At 36.8% G+C, this 26,189-nt stretch overlaps 1 protein-coding gene and 1 long non-coding RNA gene across 5 annotated transcripts in view; one reads left to right on the top strand and one right to left on the bottom strand.

Annotated features, from left to right (window-relative positions):
- Positions 1–25,850, bottom strand: LOC123601201. Its single transcript, XR_006714019.1, has 4 exons — positions 25,840–25,850; positions 18,268–18,273; positions 8,941–8,944; positions 1–421 (listed from the first exon to the last, which is right to left on the bottom strand). It is a non-coding gene; the product is annotated as an uncharacterized LOC123601201 (long non-coding RNA).
- FCHSD2 (FCH and double SH3 domains 2) overlaps positions 1–26,189 on the top strand; it is a 303,187-nt gene that overhangs the window by 72,999 nt on the left and 203,999 nt on the right. The gene's annotated exons all lie outside the window — the stretch shown is intronic.

Raw genomic sequence — 26,189 nt, forward strand, 5'->3', positions numbered from 1 at the left:
CAGGGCTACTGGCTGCTTGGTTTATTTTCCACTTGGTGCAAGGCACATGGTTACAGGGTGTTGGGAAGGCTTGCCTGTGGCTTGGGTAGTAAAAAATGGCATTCTCTCAACTTCCTTTTTGGTGTTTTGTTATTTTGATGTAAAAGAACCCAAGTACTTCTGCCACAGCCCAGCTAGTCTAGGAGGGGAGGGGAGGGAAAAGAGGGAAGGGAGGGGCTCTGATGAGCCTAGAGCCTCCTGAAGCCTGACAGGGGCCCCTCAGGACTGGGGCCTGGTGTTGGCTTTGCCAGGCTGGCCACCAGGCTGCTTCCTCATGGCTTCCAGAGCCAGGTCTCAGGTGATCGAGCTGCTGAAGTCCTGGGGAGATTCCCAACGCTCTGGGGACTCCAACACTGTATCCATGAATGGGAGAGTGGACTTTCTGAAAAAGAAGCTTGCCCACCAGTGACCTCGGTTGGCCTTGGGGAGACGCCAGTAATAGTCGTGGGTGGCCACGAGTGAGCCGCTGGAGGAGATGACTGCCATGCTGTCGCTTGTGGGCCTGTCGCAAGGTGACCCCTTGCAGGGCTCATTGTGCAATAACGGGTGGCAGGGACAGGGACGCTAGGCCACGGAGCCCTTTTGCAGAGGAGACCCCCCAAGGCTGCTCCACGACCAAAGTGCATGCGGAGTCTCTGTTCCTTATGTTCTAAAGTTAGGTTGTTGATCTGAGATCTTTCTTGTATTTTAATATGTGCATTTATAGCTATAGGGGTGGCTGGGTGGCTCAGTTGGTTAAGCAGCCAACTTTGGTTCAGGTCATGATCTCACGGCTTGAGGGCTCATGGGTTCGAGCCCTGCATCAGGCTCTGTGCTAACAGCACAGAGCTAACAGCTCAGAGCCTGGAGCCTGCTCTCAATTCTGTGTCTCCCTCTCTCTCTGCCCCTCCCCTGCTTGTGCTCTGTCAGTCTGTCTGTCTCTCTCTCTCTTAAAAATAAATAAACATTAAAAACAAACTAAAAAACATTTTCCCTTTGGCACCACTTTTGCTGTGTCCCGTAATTTTTAGTATGTTGTGTTTTTCATTTTCATTATTCTCTAGATAGTTTCTAGTTTGCCTTATGATTTCTTCTTTGAGCTAGTGGTTGTTTAAAAATGTGTTATTTCGGGTGCCAGGGTGGCTCAGTCGGTTAAGCATCTGACTCTTGATTTCGGCCCAGATGATGATCTCACAGTTGTAAGATTGAGCCCTGTATGGAGCTCCATCCTGGGCATGGAGCCTGTTTAAGATTCTCTCTCCCTCTCTCTTTGCCCTGTCCCCTGCTTGCTCTTTCTCTCTCTCTCTCAAAAAGTGCATGTTTCATTTACACAATTTTGTGAATTTTTCAGTTTTCTTTTTTTTTATTGATTTCTAACCTTTCCCATTGTTGACAAGGAAGATACTTTGTATATCTATCTTTTAAAACCTATTGAGACTTCAATTTGTGGTGGCCTCTAATGTATGGTTTTTCTTGGAAAGTGTCCCATGTGTGCTTGGGAATAATGCGTGTTCTGTTGTTATTGGGTACAGTGTTCTGTTTATATTTGTTAGGTCTAGTTAATTTTGTTGTTGTTTAAGTTTTCTCTATTTCCTAACATTCTATCTGGTTGTTCTGTTTATTTTTGTGAGTGAGATTTTGAAGTCTTTATTAATTTGAAGTATCTAATTCTCCTTTTAGTTCTCTCAGTTATTGCTTCATATATTTTGATGATCTTTCACTAGGTACATGAACATTTATAATTAATAAGTATTCTCATTGTATTGAAACTTTTATTAATGTATGATGTTCTCTTTGTCTTGTGACCTTTATTTATTTATTTATTTTTTTGAGTTTATTTATTTTTGAGATAGAGGAGGGGCGGGGGCAGAGAGAGACAGAGAGAGAGTCCCAAGCAGACTCCGCACTGTCAGCACAGAGCTCAGTGCAGGGCTGGAAACCATGAACTGTAAGATCATGACCAGAGCAGAAATTGAATTGGACGCTTAGCCAACCGAGCCACCCAGGCATGCCTCATGACCTTTCTTGACTTAAAATGTATTTTGTCTGATATTAGTGTAGCTCTCTTTTGGTTGCTATATGCATGCAATATCTTCTTTTTACTTTACTTCAACCTGTTTATGTCTTTGGATTTCAAGTGAGTCTTGTGTAGACAACATATAGTTGGATCATGTATTTTTACCCATGCCAATCTGTTTTTTTATTGGAGTGTTTAATCCATTTATTAAAGTAATTACTGATAAGTACTTAATTATGTCATTGTGCTCTTTGTTTACTGTGTGCCTTATAGCTTTTTCATTCCTTATTTTCTGAATTACTATCTTTCGTGTTTATTTCATTTTTTTGTAGTGAAATGTTTAAATTACTTTCTCATTTCCTTTTATGTATATTCTATAGCTATTGTGTTTGTAATTAGCAAGGGAATTACATTTAGCATCCTAAAGTTATGACACTCCTACCTGAATTTTTACCAGCTTAACTTCAGTAATAGAAAAGCTGCTCTTTTTTTTTTTTTTTTTTTTTTTTTTTTTTAAATTTTTTTTTTTTCAACGTTTATTTATTTTGGGGACAGAGAGAGACAGAGCATGAACGGGGGAGGGGCAGAGAGAGAGGGAGACACAGAATCGGAAACAGGCTCCAGGCTCTGAGCCATCAGCCCAGAGCCCGACGCGGGGCTCGAACTCACGGACCGCGAGATCGTGACCTGGCTGAAGTCGGACACTTAACCGACTGCGCCACCCAGGCGCCCCGAAAAGCTGCTCTTTTAAGGCACCATTCCCACCCTTTTCACTTGCTAATATCCCATAATGACATTTTAATACATTGAATGCCCCAAAATATAAACAAGTAATTTTCAAAATGTATTTAGTCTCTTAAATTATGTAGAAAACAGGATTTGAGTTACAAATCAAAGTTACACTAATACTTGCTTTTATGCTGATAATTTTTTTCTTTAAATGTATCAGTCATGTAAATCATATACAAAACAAAGTATAGTTACAAATCATTGTTACAATAGTACTGTATTTTGTAATTGTCCATATATATACCTTTAGTGAGATCTTTATTTCTTCATACAGCTTCAAGCTACTATCTGGTGTCTCTTCCTTCCACCCTGCAGGACTCCCCTGTGCATTTCCTGCAAGGCAGGTCTAGTGCTCACAAACTGTCTGAGCTTTTGTTTACTTGAGAATGTCTTTAATTTCTCCCTCATTTTGAGGGACAGTTTTGCCAGATACAGAATTCTTAGTTGACAGGTTTTTTCTTTTAGCACTTTGAATATATAGAACCACTGTCTTCTGGCCTTCAAAGTTTTTGATGAGAAGTCTCTTAGCATTCTTTCTTTTTCATTCATTCATTCATTCATTTAAAAACTATTATTATTATTTTTTGTTTTAGAGAGCAGGAGTCAGGGAGAAGGGCAGAGGTAGAGAGAGAGATTCTCAAGCAGGCTCCACACTCAGTCCCGAGCCTGATGCAGAGCTTGATCCCATGACCCTGGGATCATGACTTGAGCCGAAATCAAGAGTCAGATGCTCAACCAACTGAGCCACCCAAGTGCCCCTACAGGAATTTCTCTCTTTGTTTTTTGACAGTTTAATTATAATATGTCTCATTGTGGGTCTCTTTGAGATGTATCCTACTTGGAATTCATTGAACTTCTTGGATATTTATATGTCATTCATCAAATTTGGGAGATTTTCAGGCATTATTTCTTCAAATCTCTGTCCCATTCTCTCTTCTCCTTCTGGGACTCACATGATGCATATATTAGTCTGCTTGATGGTGTCACACAGGTTCCATAGGCTTTATTTACTTTTTTCCCCAATCTTTCTCTTCCTCAGACTTGATAATTTCTATTGTCCTATTTTTTTTTTTTAATTTTTTTTTTTCAACGTTTATTTATTGTTGGGACAGAGAGAGAGACAGAGCATGAACGGGGGAGGGGCAGAGAGAGAGGGAGACACAGAATCGGAAACAGGCTCCAGGCTCTGAGCCATCAGCCCAGAGCCTGACGCGGGGCTCGAACTCACAGACCGCGAGATCGTGACCTGGCTGAAGTCGGACTCTTAACCGACTGTGCCACCCAGGCGCCCCTATTGTCCTATTTTTGAGTTCACTGATGTTTCTTCTGCCTGCCCAAATTTGCTATTGAATCCCTCTAGTGAAATTTTCATTTCAGTTGTATACTTTTCAGCTCCAGAATTTGTTTTTGGTTTCTTTTTAGGTTTTTTATTTCTTTATTGATATTTCCATTTTGTTCACACATTGTTTTAATTTCTCCATACTTTAGTTCTTTGAGCATTTGTAAGTCCCTTGTTTTAAAGACTTAGTCTAGTTTATACACTATAAGTTCTTTTTTTGGGAATAGCTCCTGTTGATTTAATTTTTTTCTATGAACAAGCCTTACTTTCTTTGTATGCCCTGTGATTTTTTTGTTGAACATGAGACATTTTAGTCTAATAATGAAACTCTGGACCTCTCCCCCTTACTCAAGGTTTAGTTTTTGTTTTTTTGATTGTCATAGGCTCTCTCTGTGCTGAGAATCGACCTGAGAGGTAAACTCAAGGTCTTACCAAGTTTTTTTCCTGAGGCTTTCCCTGTCCATACATGGTCACTTTCTAATTTTCCTGCATATGCATATTCTAGTCATGATCTAGTCATTTATTTGAATGTTCTAGTCGTTAAAGTCTAGCTTCTGAAAGGGAAAAAAGCCAAAAAAAAAAAAAAAAATGGTGAGGAAAAGGGTGCTACTTCCTTAAATTTCCTGTAAATCATTTAGAGGGGTTTGCAACACTTGGGAGAGGTACAACAAAATGGCTGCCTTCCTCTTTGTCTCTACCTCTGTGATCAGAAGCAGCAGTTAGCAATCTAACAGATTTCCAATATTTGGAGGCGAGGGTCCTTTTTGCCTGCCTTGGTTTCCACAAGCTCTGTGCGAGCTTCTCCAGGAACATGTACACAGCTGTTTGCCATGTGTCTGGAGGATGAATAGCTGCTAATCTGCTAAGAGCTGAAATTGACTGAAATTAGCCAGAATTTACTCTTCCAAATCTTCCCCTGGAAGTTACAAGCCTTCAGCCTCTCCAGAGTTCCAAAATAGTTACAGCAGACAGATTCTGCTGCAATAGTTATCCTCTAGGTGGGGAGACAGATTCCTGGGGCTTCCTACTCCACCATCTTCCCAGAATCCTCTGCCTGTTGCCTTCTTTTTAACCAAGAGTCTAGTGTGTTTCTGACTTTAACTGTGATTACAAATTTGTGTTTTTGATCTAGGGAGATAGTTACTTCATTTAATGTCTATTTTTGTCTTGTTTGTTTTCTTTTTTAAATTAATGTATTTTTATTTGATTTGTAGGTTTTGAGTGGGATGGGTAGATAATACATGAAAACATGAATTTATTATATGATCTTAACTCAAAGTCTTTCTTAGTCTTTTTTAAAATGTTTATTTATTTTTGAGAGAGCATGCACAGGTGCGTGGGGGAGGGACAGACAGAGAAGGGGACAGAAGATCCACAGCGGGCTCCATGCTGACAGCAGAGAGCCCAATACGGAGCCTGAACCCACAAACTGTGAGATCGTGACCTGAGCCGAAGTTGGATGCTAAACTGACTGAGCCACCCAGGTGCCCCCTTTCTTAGATAGTGTTAGATAGTCTTAAAAAAAATTTTTTTTTAATGTTTATTTATTATTGAGAGACAGAGAGAGACAGAGCATAAGTATGGGAGGGACAGAGAGAGGAGGAAACACTGAGTCTGAAGCAGGCTCCGGGCTCTCAGCTGTCAGCAGAGAGCCTGACACGGAGCTCGAACTCATGAACTGTGAGATCATGACCTGAGCTGAAGTTGGATGCTTAACTGACTGAGCCACCCAGGCATCCCAAAAGATTTCTTACGTTAATCAAGGATTACTTGAGGGTATGGTAAACCTGACATCATTTCTTTAACTGTAGGTTTTCACTGTCTTGGAAAGAGAATCAGTGCTCAGATTTCCAGAAATTTGAGTGTTGGCAGTAAAAAAAAAAAAAAAAAAAAAAAAAAAAAAAAAAAAAAACCACGGAGGAAAATTTTAATAAAATTTGTAATTAGTTTCTCAGGACTTCATTTGGTACTGGGATTCATAAAACTTGAATTTTCATAGACTAAAAGCTAGTTTTGCTTCTCTTCTTACATTGGAATGAAGAGGAGAAATACTGGTTGACTTTCAGCAAGCCAAACCTAGTAGAAGATAAAACTGGAGTGGGGAAGGGTGAGCCTGCCTCATTTTTAGGGATGGTAATATCTGACATTTATATTTATAGTTTATATACCAATGAAGTGCAGTGTTGATAGCTTGCTGTTCACTGACAGAATGTTTTCTGTAGCCTCCCCTACAAGTTTTTAATCTTAGAAGAGGACCCTAGATATTAATTTAAAAGAGAAAAGAAATATTATAATGTAATCTATCCTTTTCTATTATGAGGTTTATCTACTTATTTTAAAAAATGAAACTATATTAAGGTGTGAAACATGATGCTTTGATATACATATACATCATGAAATGATTACTATCGTGAAACTAACATAGCTGTCTCCTCAAATAGTTACTTTCTCTTTTTTCTTTTTCTTTTTTTTGTGGGCAGAGCACCTGATACCTACATTCTTTTTAGCAACCTTCCAGTATACAGTACAGTGTTATTAACTAGAGTCTTGGTGCTCTGTGTTAGATCTTTATACTTACTCATTCTGATCAACTGCAACTTTGTATCCTTTGACCAACACCTGTCCATTTCTTGTACCTCCTTACCCCTGTAACCACAGTTCTCTTCTCCGCGCATGTATTTGATGACATAAAAGTCAGATCATATAATAATTTTCTTTGTGCATCTGGTTTATTTTCCTTAGCTTAACGTCCTCTAGGTTTGTCCATGTTGTTGCCAAATAGCAGGATCTCCATCTTTTTTTAAGGATGCCTGCTATATATTACAGACAGTTAACCCTGGAACATTGTAAGCTCCTACCCCTGCACGGTCAAAAATCTTCATGTAACTTTTCACTCCCAAAACTTAACCACTAATAAATACTGTTGACTGGTAGCCTTATTGATAACATAATCGTTTAACACCTATTATGTGTAAAATGTTATTAAAATCGTAAGTGGGGCGCCTTGGTGGCTCAGTCCGTTGGGCGTCCAACTTTGGCTCACATCATGATCTTGTGGTTCATGAGTTCGAGCCCTGTGTCGGGCTCTGTGCTGACAGCTCAGAGCCTGGAGCCTGCTTTGGATTCTGTGTCTCCCTTTCTCTCTGCCCCTCCCTGGCTCGCACTCTCTCTCTCTCCCTCAAAAACAAATAAAGACATTAAAAAAGTTTTAAAAAAAGAAAATTATAAGTAAAATAGGTTTACTCCATTTATAGTAAAAATTCCACACAGAGGTTCAAACCCATGTTGTTCAGTGGTCAGATGTATACATATAACACAATTTCTTTATCCATTCATCTGTCAGTGGATCCTTAGTTGTTTCCCTGTCTTGGTGATTGTGAGTAATGCTGCAGTGAACGTGCTTCTGTAGATACCTCTTCAAGGTACTGATTTCATTTCCTTGGATTGCTGGATTATATGGTCATTTAGTTTTAGGTCTTTTTTTTTTTTTTTAAGTTATTTATTTCTTTAGTAATCTCTCCACCAGTGTGGGACTGGAACTCACCACCCTGAAATCAAGAGTCTCATGCTCTTCTAACTGAGCCATTCAGGTGCCCCAAGTTTTAAGTTTTTGAGGAAACTGCATATCATCTTCCATAATGACTATACCACTTTACACCCCCACCAATACTTTATGAGTGTTTGTTTTTCTTTGGATATTTACCAACACTTGTTTTCTTTTATCTTTTTGATAATATCCATCTTAAGAGGCATGAGGTAATATCTCATTGTGGTTTTGATTTGCATTTCCCTGAGGATTAGTGACATCAAACACCTTTTCATGCACCTGTTGGCTATTTATGGAAAAATGTCTAGAAAAGTCCTTTACTCATTTTTTAAAAAAATCAGGTTGTTATTTTGCTATTGAGTTGTGTAAGTTCCTTGTATATTTTGGATATTAATCCCTTATCAGATACATGGTTTTAAAATATTTTCTCCCAATCTATAGGTTGCCTTTTCATTTTGTTGATTGTTTTCTTTACTGTGAAGAAGCTTTTTAGTTTGATGTAGTCCCACTTGTTTATTTTTACATTTGTTGCCTGAGCTTTTGGTGTCATATCAAAAAAAATCATTGTCAAGTCCAATGTCAAGGAGCTTTTCCCTTATGCTTTTCCTTCTAGGAGTTTTATAGTTTCAGGTCTTATACTTATGTCTTTATTTTGAGTTGATTTTTGTGTATGGTGTAAGATAAGGATCCATTTTCATTCTTCTGCATATAGATACTCAGTTTTCCTAACACCATTCATTGAAAAGACTGTCATTTCCCCATTGTGTGTTCTTTGCATCAGTGTCAATAATTACTTGATTGTGTATGTGTGAGTTTATTTCTGGGTTCTCTATTCTCTTCCATGCTCTGTGTATCTTTTTTCTTATGCCAGTACTGCACTTGTTGTTGTTGTTTTAAATTTTTAATGCACTGTTTTGATTACTGGAGCTTCGTAAAATAGTTTGGAGTTGGGGAACATGATTCCTCCAACTTTGTCTCAGGATGGCATTGGCTGTTTGTGACCTTGTGTGTTTCCTTATAAATTTTATTTATTTTAATTTTTAAATTTTTAAATGTTTGTTTATTTTGAGAGATAAAAAGCATGAATGGGAAGAGGGAGGGAGGGAGAGAGAGAATCCCAAGCAGGCTCTGCACTGTCAGCGAAGAGCCCAGTGCAGGGCTTGATCTCATGACCACAAGACCATGATCTGAGCCTAAAGCAAGAGTCGAACACTTGACCGACTGAACCACCCAGCTGCCCTTCATTATAAATTTTAGATTTTTTTTTCTATTTTTGTGGAAAAAACCATTGGAATTTTGATAGGGATTGCATTGAATCTGTACATCACTTTGAGGAGTATGGACATTTCAACAGTGTTAATTCTTCTAATCTGTATATGTGGAATATCTGTCCATTAATTTGCAGCTTCAATTTCTTTCATAAGTGTTTTACAGTTTTTACTCTACATATCTTTCACCTTCTTGGTTAAATTTATTCCTAAATATGTATATATATTTTCGATGCTATCCTAAATGGGATTGTTTTCGTGATTTCCTTTGGAGGTAGATCATTGTTGGTGTAGAGACAAACTTGTAGGTTGATTTTTATTTACCCTGCAATGTTACTGAATTTGTTTATTCTGACAGATTTTCTTGGGGGTCTTTAAGGTCTTCTACAATTAGGATCATGTCATCTCTAAACAGATAATTTTACTTCTTCCCTTTTGATTTGGATGCTTTTTATTTCTTTTGTTTGTCTGATTGCTCTTGGTAGTACTTTCAGTACTATTTTGGATAAAAGTGCCAAGAGTTGGAGGCAGCTGGGTGGCTCAGTCAGTTAAGCATCTGACTTTGGCTCAGGTCATGATCTCGTGGTTCGTGAGTTCATGCCCCATGTTGGGCTCTGTGCTGACAGCTCAGAGCCTGGAGCCTGCTTTGGATTCTGTGTCTCCCTCCCTCTCTGTCCCTTCCCTGCTTGCACTCTGTCTCTCTCTCTTTCTCTCTCTTGTCTCTTTCTCAAAAATAAACATTAAAAAAAAAAAACTTAAAAAAAAAGTGCCAAGAGCAGACAACCTTATGTATGTAATTTATGTATGTAACTTTAACGTGTGTTGTACTAGTAGTTTTAAAATCAGAAATCTAGTCAGTTTGATTTTTAGGTAATTGACAGGCATATCATGGTGACATCCAGTCATACTAGTGTTATACTGAGTATGTTACATCTGAGACTTCCCATTTTTGACTGAACATTGTTATATATAGTACACTAGGTAATGCCTGATTATCAAGGATATAAATGCCAAATTGTTATGGCATAAGCCTGACTAATTTTATGATATTAGAAAAAAGTTGTAAGACATTTATTTATTTAATTTATTTATGAGCACAGGCAAAGTTTATTGAAGTATAAAATCAGATTAAGGATAGTATGAAAGCTGTCTTTACAGAGAGGGAGCATTCAGAAGTGAATACCCCAAATGTTGCAAAACTTTTAAAGGATGCAGCATTGGCAGTCCTGAGTGCTCCAGTGCCTCAGGCCCCTCTTAGCTTCCTCAAGGAATGAAGGGTTCCCATTCCTGGTATAGCTGTGGATGTGTAATACATTATTTGGGAAGTTTGATATAAAGTGTCAAAGGCTGACCTTGATTTAGATTAGGAGATAGAATCCTTTTAATATAAGTTTTGTTGATGACAGATAAACTGGGTGTCTTAGATATCAGTAACTAATGTAAAAAGTGAAATCAGGTAAAATGGAATAGTCATGATGGCCATGTAGAGGAGGTAAATATTCAGTTATTTAGGTGTTTTTCCTTCCTCCCTTCTTCTGTCCCTCCCTCCCTCTCTCCACATATTCTCTATTATATAGTTTTCATATTCTCTGTAGTATAGAGTCCTTACTGTGGAGGCTGCTTTCAGGCACACATGCTTGAGCAATGGAGTACAGACAGTCCCATCAAGGCAACCTACCTTAAAATATCCCTAGGCCCTAACTGACCAACGGGCTACTTACAACCAGGCACAGTTATCAAAAAAGGAAGAATTCCATATGTCGCCATACCTCCTCATCTTCCCCCTTTAAAAACAGCCCCCTTCCACTGCTTCATTGCAGAGAGCCTCTCCTCTGCTGTCCTGCTCACTGCTCCCTAGCAATGTATTCAATAAACTTTTGTCTCCTTTGTTTGGCCTCAGGTGAATTCATTCACCTCCTGTGCCACCCGCTTCCACCTGATCGTCGCCCCACATTTGGGGGCCCCCATCCAATCTAGAGACACCTGTTTGACACCACACTTCCCTCTATTGGCTGTGAAGCCAGGAAGCAGGGAGGTAACTTGGAACCTCCACAGTTCCCACAGTGAGGAAATGCTGGTGGAATGTTTTTGCTTTCCTTTCTGAAAGGAATCACTTGGCCTTGATGCTCCTTGTGGCCTCAGTGTCTATGCCTGGAACCCATATATTGTATTCTAGGTACTGTGCCAGTCACTTAAAGACAGTATTTTACTCAGTCCTTCATTTAAAAAAAAAAAAAAAAAAAATACTACTAAGCTCCCTCTGCCTGTCTCCGGGTAGCTTCATTCAGTATGTCCTTCAAGGTGCAGATCAAGTGTTAGCCTGTTTTAGGATTTTACTGCCTCATCTTTTCCTGCTCAGTCTGGATTTGGTAGCCCTTAAGTGTACCTTAGTATCTTTTTTGCTTCTGTCACTTCTCATCCTGTTATACCCCTCTCTTCACCCATTTTGCATAGTCTCTGGTATGTGTTTAAATACTTGGTGAATGTTTATTTAGAGAATGAATGAATGAATGAAGAAATACAGTTTCAGGTTTTGAAAATGAAAGTAATCTTTAATTGAAATTTGCCCCATTTCAAGTGTTAAAATTGATTCATTTTTGCAAAGTTGAAGAGACAAATGTACCAAAGCAGTAGTGTTTTTGCTCTGAACATGGATGACTTTTAGGATCTAGGGAAACAAAACAATTTTTTAAAAGGTTACATTTATTGAAGGTAAACAGTGTTCTGCACTAATGCCTATATTCCCTAGTAGTTAGATAGAAATAACTGGTAAAACCAAACAGCAGTTTGTTTTCAATCTAAGAGATTTTAAAGATGGAGACCATCTATTTACTTGAGGCAGAGTTTCACAGGGTATTTATACCTTGGCTCTTAAATTTAGAAAATGGATTTTATTAGTTTATCTAGAAGAAATCTTCCAATAAAACTAACAATCTACTGGGGTGCCTGGGTGGCTCAGTTGGTTAAGCGACCGACTTCGACTCAGGTCATGATCTCACAGTTTGTGAGTTCGAGCCCCGCATCAGGCTCTGTGCTGACAGCTCTGAGCCTGGAGCCTACTTCAGATTCTATGTCTTCCCCTCTCTCTACCCCTCCCCTGCTCACGCTCTTTGTCTCTCTGTCTCTCAATAATAAATAAATGTTCTAAAAAAAAAAAAACAAAAAAAAACAAAAAAAAAAAACTAACAATCTACTTACGATAGGAAATTTACCTAGTTAGATTAATTATCTTTAAGGCACTCAGGAAACAAATTCACAGATCAAAAGATTGTTAAATAAACATTGAATTTGAACTGAGGGAGTGAGTTCAGTTGTCTTTCGTGGGGTGGCTTGTGATAAGATTTAAAAAAATTTTTTTGTTTTGGTAAAACATATATAACATAAAATTTATCATTTTAAAGCGTCCTAGCCAAAGGGGCACCTGGGTGGCTCATTCGTCCACCTCTTGATTTTCTGCCCAGGTCATGATTTCATGGTTCATGAGATAGAGCCCTGTGACGGGCTCTGTGCTGATTGATTTGGGCCTGCTTGGGATTCTCTCTCTGCCTCTCCCCTGCTTGTTCTCTTTCTCTCTCTCTCTCAAAATAAATAAACATTTTTTAAAAATTAAAAAAATTAAGTGTACAAGTAAAAACAAAAGTATAAAAGTGTCATTTAAGTACATTTGCAGTGTTAAACCATCACCAATATTTCCAGAACATTTTCATCACCCTAGATTGGAATTCTGTACCAATTAAGCAATAACTCATTTGCCATTCCTGATGTTTTCTGATCTACTTTTTGTCTCTATGAATTCTCCTATTCTGAATATTTCATAGAAGTTGAATCATATAATCATATAATAATTGTCCTGTTGGAGTTAAGTGTTTCAAAAGGATATTCAACTTCTTTATTCTGGAGATTGTCTAAATAGTAGTTTTCAAACATATTTTGATTGTTTTATTACATCTCTAAAAATTTAAGTGATATATGTGTGTTTATTTTTAAATTACATACATGTGTTCTGTACTATTATATGCATTATAAAATATGCATAAGAAGTTAACGCATTATTTAAAATATATTGCCAATCAGTATTGATCACATCCTGCTATCATTAGCTTATATCTCAAGGCATAAAATTCTTTCTTTTTAATTTTTAAAAAGATTTGTTTATTTTGAGAGTGAGAAAGAGCATGAGAGAAAGTAGAGGAGGGGCAGAGACAAAGGGAGAGAAAGAATCTCAAGTAGGCCCTATGCTGTCAGCAGGCAGCCCAACATGGGGCTCGATCTCATGAATAGTAGATCATAATCTGAGCTGAAATCAAGAGTCAGACACTCCAGCTCAACTGCCTGAGCCACCCAGGTGCCCCTCAAGGCATAAAATTCTAATTGTCTAATTTCTTAACAGATTTTATCAGATGGTCATTGTATCTACTTTATGTTGTTGTTGATAAAGAACTCTTTGTATTGTTAGAAAGTGTCAGCTCTGCCGTTTGCATGTATTTGAATCATTAGAATTTATTTAGTATGTTTTACGTGTTATCTTTTAAAACTAGTTATCTATTTTGTGAGGACCAATCACAAATGACTCAACCAGGTACATGTAAACTGCAATATATTCAAATACTTTAAAAGTTAGTGCATAAATCAGGATGTTACTATAGCTTCTCCGTGTTGTACAACATCCTTTCTTCCCCACAATACCTTGTGTGCTGTACTGTCCAAGTGAGGAGTAGGGGTGGGATACTCCAAAAGAGTACCTATACTTAAATGTTAGTACAATTTAACTTACTTCTTTTTTGGTAAAATTAAATGCAGATAGTACAAGTATTTTCTTTATATATGCATGTGGACTTAATTTATATACTCACGTGGAATGCATTTACCTCAGTTTCACTGCTCTAACGCTGTGGTCTGGTCATTTAACACCTTTTTCCTGGTGTGACTTGGTTAATCATTGTTAATTATTTTACAATTTTATTATAAGAGTAGAAACATATCAGGCCAGATAATAATAATATTCTTTTTTTTTTTTTTTTTAAGTTTTTGAAACGTTTATTCATTTCTGAGGGACAGAGGGAGACAGAGTGTGAGTGGGGGAGGGGCAGAGAGAGAGGGAAACACAGAATCCAAAGCAGGCTCCAGGCTCCAAGCCGACAGCACAGAGCCTGATGTGGGGCTTGAACTCACGAACCATGAGATCATGACCTGGGCTGAAGTCGGACATTTAACTGAATGAGCCACCCAGGCGCCCCGATAATAATCATATTCTTATGTAGATTCTACTTTTCTTTCTCCTATTAGATATCTTGTTGGATTTGGTAAGCACCAGTCTTATCGATAATAAGTTTACAAAGTGTACATTGAGGGGTGCTTGGGTGGCTTAGTTGGTTGAGCATCTGACTTTTGATTTCATCTTAGGTCATGATCCCAGGGTAGTGGATCAAGCCCTGTGTCAGGCTATGTGTTGAGTGTAGAACCTGCTTAAGATTCTTTCTCTCTCTCTCTGCCCTTTGCTTCTCTCTCTCTTTCACTTTCTCTCTCTCTCTCTCTCTCTCTCTCTCTCTCAAAAAAAAAAAAACCTTAAACCTTTAAAAAGCTTTAGTTTAAGGTGGAGACTTTTTATTCACTTAATTCTCTTAAAATAAGGTTTTTTAACTGTACTGAATTTAAAAGTATTTACTCCCAAATTCACATCCACCAGAACCTATGAATGTGACCTTATTTTGAAATAGGTTCTTTGCAAATGCAATCAAGTTAGTATGTGGTTATACTGGATTAGAGTAGGCCCTAATTCAAGGACTGTTGTTCTTTTTTATTATTTATGTATTTATTTAGTTTACTTACCAGCATGTCACCTTATTTTATTTATTTATTTTCTTAATTTTATTTTATATTTTTTAAAATTTACATCCAAATTAGCATATAGTGAAACAATGATTTCAGGAGTAGATTCCTTAATGCCCCTTACCCATTTAGCCCTTCCCCCCTCCCACAACCCCTCCAGTAACTTTGTTCCCCATATTTATGAGTCTCTTCTGTTTTGTCCCCTTCCCTGTTTTTATATTATTTTTGTTTCCCTTCCCTTATGTTCATCTGTTTTGTCTCTTAAAGTCCTCATATGAGTGAAGTCGTATATTTGTCTTTCTCTGACTGACTAATTTCACTTAATGTAATACCCTCCAGTTCCATCCACATAGTTGCCAATGACAAGATTTCATTCTTTTTGATTGCTGGGTGATACTCCATTGTGTGTGTGTGTGTGTATATATATATATATATATATATATATATATATATATACCACATTTTCTTTATCCATTCATCCATTGATGGACATTTGGGCTCTTTCCATACTTTGGCTATTGTTGATAGTGCTGCTATAAACATGGGGGTGCATGTGTGGTTTTGAAACAGCACACCTATATCCCGTGGATAAATGCCTAGTAGTGCAATTGCTGGGTCGTAGGATAGTTCTATTTTTAGTGTTTTGAGGAACCTCCATACTGTTTTCCAGAGTGACTGCATTCCTAGCAGTGCAAAAGGGTTCCTCTTTCTCCTCATCCTCGCCAACATCTGTCGTTCCCTGAGTTGTTAATATTAGCCATTCTGACAGATGTGAGGTGGTATCTCATTGTGGTTTTGATTTGTATTTCCCAGATGATGAGCGATGTTGAGCATTTTTTCATGTGTTGGTTGGCCATCTGGATGTCTTCCTTGGAGAAGTGTCTATTCATGTCTTTTGCCCATTTCTTTACTGGATTATTTGTTTTTTTGGTGTTGAGTTTGACAAGTTCTTTATAGATTTTGTATACTAACCCTTTATCTGATATGTAAGGACTGTTGTTTTTTTTTTTTTTTTTTAATTTTTAATGTTTATTTTTGAGAGAGAGACAAAGTGTGAGTGGGGGAGGAACAGAGAGAGAGAGGGAGACACAGAATCTGAAGCAGGCTCCAGGCTCCGAGCTGTCAGCACAGAGCCCGATGCAGGGCTCAAACTCATGAACCATGAGATCATGACCTGAGTTGAAGTCAGACACTTACCGACTGAGCCACCCAGGCGCCCCAGGACTGTTGTTCTTATAAGAAGAGAGAAACTTGTACAAAGAGGAGAATACCATGTGAAGATGGATGTAGAGATTGAAATGAAGAGTCTACAAACCAAGAAATGCCAGGGATTGCTGGCACCCCCTGGAAGCTGGTAGAGAGGCATGGACTGAAGTCTCCTCAGAGCCTCAGAGATTCTACTTCAGTTCCTCCTCAAAGGCACCAACCCTGCTGACACCTTAATTTTGGAGTTCTAGCCACCAGAACTATGAAAGGATGCATTTTTGTTGCTTTAAGCCACTCAGTTTGTGGTACTTTATTGTAGTAGCCTTGAGAAACTAGTAACCAAGTATAATTTTCTTTTCAGATATACAGTTAGGCCTGTTGATGTGGCTACATGTATAAATGTCACTGAAAAGATGAGGTTTTTTTCTCCTAAATTATAATGATAGCAGTGAGTTTTTGGAACACTACACATATGCTGCACATCATTGTTTCATTTAATTCTTACACCAACAAGGTATTGGCTATTATTTCAACAATTAAAACAAAGATACCAATGCTCAGAAAGGGTAACCCTTACAAAGTATGAATGTTGATATCTGACTATAAAAAAACCTGTGTTTTCTTTCCTCTATCACTTTCTCTCTTTGCACTTATAGAGGGCAGTTTCTCTTGGTGGCATTAGCTGGTATTTATAGATTTTCTTCTTTAACTTACAATTTATTTTGTATTATCTAGAAAAATAAAAAATGGTGGCCCTTGAAATGTGCCAGCCTTTTCCAAAAACTCTGAGTTTTATATGACTTTAGTGTTTGTTTGCATTTCTTATTTTCAGCCAGAGGCCAGAATCCAAAACCAAATTGTGTCATTCTATTCCTCTGGGATTGTTGAATAGCTAAAACCAGGAAGTACCAGAAATTTCTCATGTAAGTTCCAGGAACTTTAGCATTATGTCTAGAGAATCAGAATGATTAGAATATTCATTTTTGTATTTTTAGTAGCTTTAAATAGACCACTCATAACAAATGGTCAGTGGACAATTTTTATTTAAGAGAGCCCAGAAGATGGAGTGATTGCTGATAAAGACTAGTGTAATTGGTAGGGTATCATCTATCTCTTTTATGATGACTGGTCATAGGTAAAATCAAACCTGTTTTCTGTCTTTAGTGGAAGGAGATGACAATTTAATTGGGCTGGTGAAAGATAAAATAAAAACTATTTGCAAATATGTAATAAAAATTGAGTTTTAAAAAATATGAATAAAGTGGTGTATATGGGTAGATAAATTATTTGATAATACACATAGTTTAAGCTTTAGAACTATATAAAGAAGGACATACATTCTAGGTTATCATATAATCTGAAAGAAGAGAAGCAGTCTCTGCAAAATGAAGTATTTTTTCACTTCATTGAAAGGAAAAATACAACATTGGATACTTTGTTATGGAATTTAATTGCTGTGTTAAATTATGTTATTCTTAAAAGTGAAAAGGACATGGTTACTGTCTTTGATTAAGTCTTAGTCTCATGGAGAAATAGAAAGAAATAAAGCTAGCCCACCTGGTTTTGCCTAGGAGAATCATTATCCTAAATGTGTATCTAATGTTCCTCATTACAGTACTGCTTCATTGTAAAAAAAAAAAAAAAAATACTGGGGCGCCTGGGTGGCTCAGTCGATTATGCATCAGACTCTTGATTGCAGCTCAGGTCATGATTGCACAGTTTGTGAGATTAAGCCCCATGATGGGCTCTGTGCTCACGGTGTGGAGCCTACTTGGGATTCTGTCTCTCCCTCTTTCTGCCTCTGCCCCCGCCTCATTCTCATTCATTCTCTCTCTCTCTCTCTCTCTCTCTCTCTCTCCTCAAAATAAATAAACTTAAAAAATAAAGATAGTGACAATTATTGGCTAGGACATGGAAGAATTAGAACCTTCATACACTGCTGGTGGGAGTGCAAATTATACAGCCCATATAGAAAACAGTTTGACCATTTCTTTAAAAAGTTAAAAATAATTCTGTCTCTCTCTCTTTCTCTGCCCCTCCCCTGCTTGCTCTCTCTCTCTCTCTCTCTCTCTCTCTCTCAAAAATAAAACATTCAAAAAATTACAAAAAAATAGTTAAAAATGATAAACTTACCAAATGACCTGGCAATTCCAGTCCTAGGTATACACCCAAGAATATGAAAACATAGGTCCAATTAAAGACTACTATGTGAATATCTGTAGCAGCATTATACATAATAGCTCGAACTGGAAACATCAGACTCTTGATTTCAACTCAGGTCATGATCTCATAGTTTTGTGAATTCGAGCCCTGCCATCTGGCTCTGTGCTGAGCTTGCTTGGAATTGCTTGAAATTGCTTGGAATGCTAGCATGGAGCTTGCTTGGAATTCTCCCTCCCTCTCTGCCCCTACCCACTGGCACTCTCTCTGTCTCTCTTAAAATAAATAAACATTAAAAAAATTGTTAAAATAAAAAAAAATAGTGCCTCATAATGTTATCCACATGAGAGAAGCTTCTGCATTTTAGATTATCTGTTCAGGTGAATTTAAATTGGCAATTTATATCTGAAAACACTTTTGATCTTTCCCTTTAATATGTATGTTGTGCTGTTTACAATGAGCAATCACGTAGCTCTCTTACTTGTTGATTCTGAGAATCAGTTGTTCTGTAGTGGGACTGCCTATCCCTTTGATATACTCCCTGCAACCTGCCAGAGTGAATTTTGGATTAGCAACATAGCCTATATTTTAAATCATCTGGTCCTAAACAGAACTTCCAAAGTGGATGAAAGTCCATCTAACCTTTTAAGGTGATATGGGGGGAAAATAATGAACAGAAATTTAATTTTATAAGCCAACATTACTCTAACTTAATCTCTTGCCCTTTCTAAATCTCTTAAGTTGACTAGTTTTGTGGCTTTTCTGAGAAAGGAGGAGGTGATCTAATGCTTTTATTTGAAAAGAGGGAACCATAATACTATCCAGGAAACATTCCATGATAGCATGCACACCTTACTTCTTTACCTATAAAGTTCTTGAATACAGGATTATATTTCCCTTTTGATTTATTTCTAGCACTTAGTACAATATCTAGCACATCATAAGTGCTTAAATAACATTTGATGCATGGAACAAAGAATGCTTTTTTCATGTCTACTGTGTTAGAAATTACAATTCAGGGTAGGAATCAAATGTTATTCTTAAGCTAAGATAGTGGTATTGCTAGAAGGAACTTAAAGCATGTCTTTTCACCAATAATTGAAAGCCACAAACAGCTCATGTAGTCATGTGGTATACATTACTCCTTTATATTCTCAGAAATGAATTATTTAATAAAGTTTACACTTAAATAGTTTACAAAAAGTTTATATACTTTTTGTAGTAGTATAAACCCTTCTATCCATTTCATGACATTTACCTTCCTCTAGTCTTAAAAACATATATATGTATCATTTAGCAGAATTATACTCTTAGTCTCTATACACTAATAAATGTAAACCAAGTATCAATGATTTAAGGAATATTTGTTTTTAATGAACTGTTACTAATGTTATGACTTATTTTAATGAATGGTTATTCTAGTGATTTTTTTAGTGACTTAAAATTGAAACTCGAATTGTTGAATAATATGAGCCAAGTGGTTTCTTAAATCAGTTTTTCAGGGTAAATGCAGAGATAACTAAAACTTCATTCTTATTCTCAAAGGACTTACAGTCAAGTGGAATAAAAAATATGTAAATGAGATAGTATAGTATAAAACAGAATGAAGTAGATTCCAAACCACAATTACATACAGCAAGATTATAAGTAGGGAAATAATCCTTACTAGTAATGAATGATTAGGGAAGACTTCTGTGGATAAGAAATTCAGTAACAATTACTGTTGGAATGAAATGTGCCAATTCTTTTTTTTTTTTTTTTAATATTTTTTCAATGTTTATTTATTTTTGAGAGACCGAGAGAGAGAGTAGGGAAGGGGCAGAGAGGGAGACACAGAATTCAAAGCAGGCTCCAGGCTCTGAGTTGTCAGCACAGAGCCCAATGCGGGGCTCAAACCCATGAACCGTGAGATCATGACCTGGGCTGAAGTTGGACGCCCAACCGACTGAGCCACCTAGGCACCACGAAATGTGCCAATTCTTAAACACTGAAGCCCCTCTTGCCCTTGGCTCAGTTTTTAAACACTAAGGCCCATTTTCAAAATTTTTAGATTTTCGTGAGTTAGGAATCTTGAGTAGTTGCTAAAAATGGGTCTTTGGAGGATAGGAATTTTCTAAATGGAGTTTTAGCCTTATGGCTAAGAATATGGTTTAAGGGGTGCCTGGGTGGCTCGGTTGGTTAAGTGTCTGACTTCAGCTCACGTGATCTGTTGTCAACATAGAGCCTGCTTCGGATCCTCTGTCCCCACCTGTCTCTGCCTCTCTCCTACTTGTGCTCTTTCTGTCTCTCTCAAAATAAATAAACTTAAGAAAAAATACTTAAAGAATATGGTTTGAATCTCAACTCTGCCACATACTACCTGTATAACTTTGGGCAGTTTATTTAGCCACTCTGTGCTTCAGTTTACCAGTCTGTAAAATAGAATAATAATAATGGTAATAATGTAGGGCTGCTATTTGTATTTGTTTTTTATTAGAGTATGCTTTCTCATGGATAAACCCTTCATAGCAGAATAAATGGATACTCTAAGACCAATAAGACTCTGTGTGTGTGTGTGTGTGTGTGTGTGTGTGTAGACTAGAAATCCGATTGTACAGTGAAATTAGAACTATCCTGAAAACAAGAGCAGGGGAAATGAGTGTTTTAGCACAGATTTTTAATCTACGTCCCAGGCTTCAGAGAGGGAGCAGCTGCTTCTTTGCTACCAAAGATGTTTTAGAGATCGTTGACTTTTAGGTTTGGAACAATTCTGGAATTCTGAGGATTGTAAAAGCCTGGATGCCAGTTCAGTTCTCTAAGTACCTTCTCTACTTTTTAAAATATTTTCTCCTACTCCTTAAAAATGATTAGTGAACAGTTGATGAGACCCCTACCCATTCTTCTATTTAATCCTCCATTATTCTTTGTGTGCTGTTAACTAGTTCTTTGTATTTCTGTGTTGGCAATTCAGATAATTTAATCTGTTCAAGTGAATAAAATTGGGAGCATTCCAAATTCTTTTTTTGGAGCCAAGTATATTGTACTCACTAAATTCTTCAACTGATGTCATGCTGAAAGGATGTCAAAATGTTAATATGCTTTATTTCATTCCCTTTTATTATGAATATTTTCAAACATAGAGCAAAGTTGAAAGAATATGACAGTTAACACATATACCACTTACATTCCACCATTAACATTTTAATATAATTGCTTTATCACATATCTATCCACTGATTGATCATCCCGCCATTCATGAATTCATTTCATTTTTGGTACACTTCAAAGTAAATTGCTGACATAAGGACATTTCCATTTAAATACCTCAGATATGCTTTGTTTTTGAAAGGCTCATTTTCTCCCCTTTTTCTTTCATTCAGAGTTGATGTTTTAATACTTTTTCTTCTTTATTTATATGCTTTATTTAAATTTTGGACTGAATCCGCTATGGTTGATTTTGTTACTAAGCCCTCTGATTGTTAATGCTCAGAATTAGATTTGCTTTTCGAGGGGTTTGAACTTTAAAAAAAAAAAAAAGATACTTCAAAGTCATCTTAGCCAATTTTCCTAAGTATTTTGGCTTACATAATTGTAGCATTCTCTTCTTACAGTTTGCAATACATTAGGATATAAGTGCTGGTAAGAGTTTTAAAGACAAGTTCTTCCATACCATTAGACATTTAGAAGCATTTCTTGCTTTTAAACTATTTAGAGGACCTCAACTAGATTATGAACTGTTTAAAGCCAAGAATGGTATATTATTATTCCTTGTGGCTCTTGATCATCTTGAAAGGAAGAACTCAACATTTATTGATGTGTTGACTCTTTGATACTATGCTCAAAATATTCTTGGCACTATTGTGCTAAAGTTCAGTTTCAAAACTAATCCTGATGTATAATTTTCAGTAACTTTCAAGAGACTTTGTATTCACTGTATATATGATGTATGTTATGATGGAATTCAAAAAATCATGATAGGAAGTTATTTGAGGTGTGTAATAGTGAGACATTGTTCTCAGAATAACAGGATATCCTTCCATTTTATAGACTTTGCATTTCCAGCCCATAAAAAATATATGTATATAATGACCTACTCTGGGGATAGGTTTTTATAAAAACAATTTTATTATTTTAAAATAATTGAACCATGGACATTGAATTAGGTAACCATTAGAGATTTAACATGTCATTTTAAGATTAAATCCCAAGTGAAATCTAAAACATATCAAACGAACATGACCATTTCTGCTCTTTTCATCGTTTCTTCTTGAAATATGTATAGGATATTGTTTTTTGATAGTGTTGAAATTACAGTAAGATAAAAATTACAGCAGGAGAAGGTCCTTTTTCTCTTGTTCCACATATGTGCACACGTACACACACATGCATACATTCTCCTGTAGTTGGAACCCTCATTATGTGCCCGGCTTGAAGATTCTTTTGGGTCTTCCAGATTTAGTGCTTCTTCTCCTATATGGATCAGAGTGTGATTCTTTTAGATCAAAATTAGGCACACAAATTAGAATTTTAGGATACCAAGAGACAGAGACCATGTAGAGGGGTTTACATGACCTTCATTCCTTCTCAGTGATGATACTTGAATACTGTCTAATTTCAATTTTTCTAGCCCTCTGCAGTTAGGAATGTTTAATCATCTTAAGAGTCCTGAGCTCTAATGATGTCTTTGCTTATTGAATGATTGAGAGAGGAAAATAGAGAGGCCTTCTCAATGTTTTGTTCAGCCTTTCAGAACAAGAGTTGACGAACATTTTTGCAAAGAACCAGATGTAAATATTGTAGCCTTTGAGGATCATATGGTCTCTATCAAAATTACTCAACTTTGCTGTTGTAGAGTGAAAGTAGCCATAGACAGTTGGTAAACAAGTAGATGTAATTGTATTACAATCAAACTTTATGTAGAGAAACAGACTGCAGACTATAATTTGCCAACCTGTGCATTATAGTTGTAATTCTTGAACTATCTGTTATGAGGAATTTTTTTTCCCTAATAATTTGTGGATGGACATTTCTGTAAAGTGCAGTAAAAATCACTGGAAGAATTAAATTGAAAAGGATGTAAGATACAAGCTTAAATTTTTTCAGTTAAATAGATAACAAATTACATTTTTATAATTAGAAGAGTCATATGTAAGTAAAAAGAATCAGAAAAACTGTAAATGATGTTACTTGAAAGTATCTTCCAACCTATTAATGTAAAGAATTACTATACAGTCATAACTTTTTTTGTCATTCCACAATACTAACTAAACAAGAAGTTGAGTGAAATTGCAACTCTTCATTTATTAAATGTCTATATGCACACTCTAAACAAGCACTGTATGCACCAATAAAAATTTTAATGTGACAAATAAATTTGCTGCTTGCTGTTTATCTAATGTAGGTTGGGTTGACAATAGTTCTACTCACAAAAGATAATGTATATCTCAACTGTTCTTATGTTTTGTTTTAAAAATATCCAGTATAGAGAAACCAGACTCAGAGAAGAATATTGATGAGAACTGGAGAAGAGACTTAAAAGATATATCAGCAAACTCAGGATATACATTTCTTACTTTTCCCTAAGATGAAGCAAGTGATTTTTTTTTACTTTCAGAATTCATTTTTCAATCTTTTCATTGTTAATCTGTTCCAACAATTTATCCTGTGGAGTTACAGTTAAATTTAAATTTTCTCTCAAAGAAATAGATTCTAGATTCATAGATTTCCTATATTTGGATTTTCTTTGATTTGGAAAAAGATAGAAAATTTGTATGTGTGTAATGTATGTAGTGATAATCTTTCAACAAACATACAATATCTGATCATAACTATTTTACTGAAAATTATTGTTAAATTATGGAACATGTCATAAGTATCTGTTGAAACTCTGATTTTTTTTTTTTGTAGTTTCAAGTTTTTATTTAATTTCAGTTAGTTAACATATAGTGTAATATTAGTTTCAGGAGTAGAATGTACTGATTCATCACTTACATATAACCAATGCTCATCACAAGTGCCCTCCTTAATACCCATCACCTCTTTAACCCATCCCCCCACCACTTCCCCTCCAGCAGCCCTCAGTTTGTTCTCTATTCTTTTTTTTTTCTTCTCTATTCTTAAGTGTCTGTTTTATGGTTTGCCTCTTTTTTTTTCCCTGCCCCACCCACTGTGTTCATCTCTTTTATTTCTTAAATTCCACATGGGTGAAATCATATATTATTTGTCTCTCACCGATTGACTTATTTTGCTTAGCATGATACCCTCTAGCTCCATCCACATTGTTGCAAATGGCAAGATTTCTTTCTTTTTGATGACTAATATTCCAGTGTGTGTGTGTGTGTGTACATCTTCTTTATCCACTCATCAGTTGATGAATATTTGGACTCTTTCCATAATTTGGCTATGGTAGATAATGCTGATACAAATATCAGGGTGCATGTATCCCTTTGAATCAGTATTTTTGTATCCTTTGGATAAATACCTAGTAGTGCAATTGCTGGGTCATAGGGTAGTTCAATTTTTAACTTTTTGAGGAACCTCCATACTGTTTTCCAGAGTGGCTGCAACAGTTTGCATTCCCACAAACAGTATAAAGAAGGTTCCCCTTTCTCCACATCCTCACAAATGTGTGTTGTTTCCTGTGTTGTTAAATTTAGCTATTCTGACAGGTGTGAGGTGATCTCTCATTATAGTTTTGATTTGTATTTTTCTCATGATAAGTGAGATTGAGCTTCTTTTCATGTGTCTGTTAGCCATCTGTTTGTCTTCTTTGGGAAAATGTCTATTCTTTTTTTTTCAAATTTATTTATTTATTTAGAGAGAGACAGAATGAATGGGGAAGGAACAGAGAGAGAGAGAGAGAGAGAGAGAGAGAGAGAGAGAATTTAAAGCAGGCTCTACACTGTCAGTGCAGAGCCAGATGTAGGGTTCTGTCCCATGAACCGTGAGATCATGACTTGAACTGAAATCAAGAGGCATACATTTAACTCTCTGAGCTACACAGGAGCCCCCTTCCTATTTCTTAACTGGGTTATTTGTTTTGCGTGTGTTGAGTTTGATAAATTCTTAATAGATTTTGGATACTAACCCTTTATCAGGTACGTCATTTGCAAATATCTTCTCCCATTATGAAGGTTGCATTTTAGTTTTGTTGGTTGCTTCCTTTGCTGTGTAGAAGCATTTTATCTTTTTTTAAATTTAATTTAATTTTATTTTGAGAGAGGAGACAGAGAAGGAGTGGGGGTGAGGCAGAGAGAGAGAGAGAGAGAGAGAGAGAGAGAGAGAGAGAATCCCAAGCAGGCCCCATGCACAGGGTGGAGCCTGATGCAGGACTGGATCCCACAACCCTGGGATCATGACCTCAGCTGAAATCAAGAGTCAGGCGCTTAACTGACTGAGCCACCCAGGCACCCCTTTTGTTGATTTTGCATCCTGAAACTTTATTGAATTCATGTATCAGTTCTAGCAATTTTTGGTGGAGTATTTCAGGTTTTCTACGTGAAACTCTGGTCTTCCATGCTCTTTTTGCTTTGATCTTACTGCCATTGAGAAACATTCATATGCCTTACATGGAAGTATGAAGTTTATTAAAAATACCAAATATATAGGACAAATAAGTCTGGTTCTCCAGTTCACATCTTTATTTATTTATAATGTTTAAATGTTTGTTTATTTTTGAGAGAGAGACAGAGCACAAGTGGGAGAGGGGCAGAGAGAGAGAAGGAGACACAGGATCTGAAGCAGGGTCCATGCTCCATCCAAGCTGTCAGCCCAGAGCCCGACGCAGGGCTTGAACCCATGAACTGAGAGATCATGACCTGAGCCGAAGTCAGACGCTTAACTGACTGAGCCATCCAGGGGCTCTTCCAATTCGTATCTTTAATACACTGGGATCAGACTTTTTTTTTTTTAATATTGCAGAAACAATGAGAACTCATATCAGTGTTCATTTTTGACAGAATATTTTTCTCTTCAATAACCATGGAAACTTAGCATGTAGTAACAGTAGTATATGATCAGTTTCCATATTATTACTCA

This window comes from Leopardus geoffroyi, chromosome D1 (genome assembly GCF_018350155.1).
Source record: "Leopardus geoffroyi isolate Oge1 chromosome D1, O.geoffroyi_Oge1_pat1.0, whole genome shotgun sequence".
In the NCBI taxonomy this organism is placed as follows: domain Eukaryota; kingdom Metazoa; phylum Chordata; class Mammalia; order Carnivora; family Felidae; genus Leopardus; species Leopardus geoffroyi.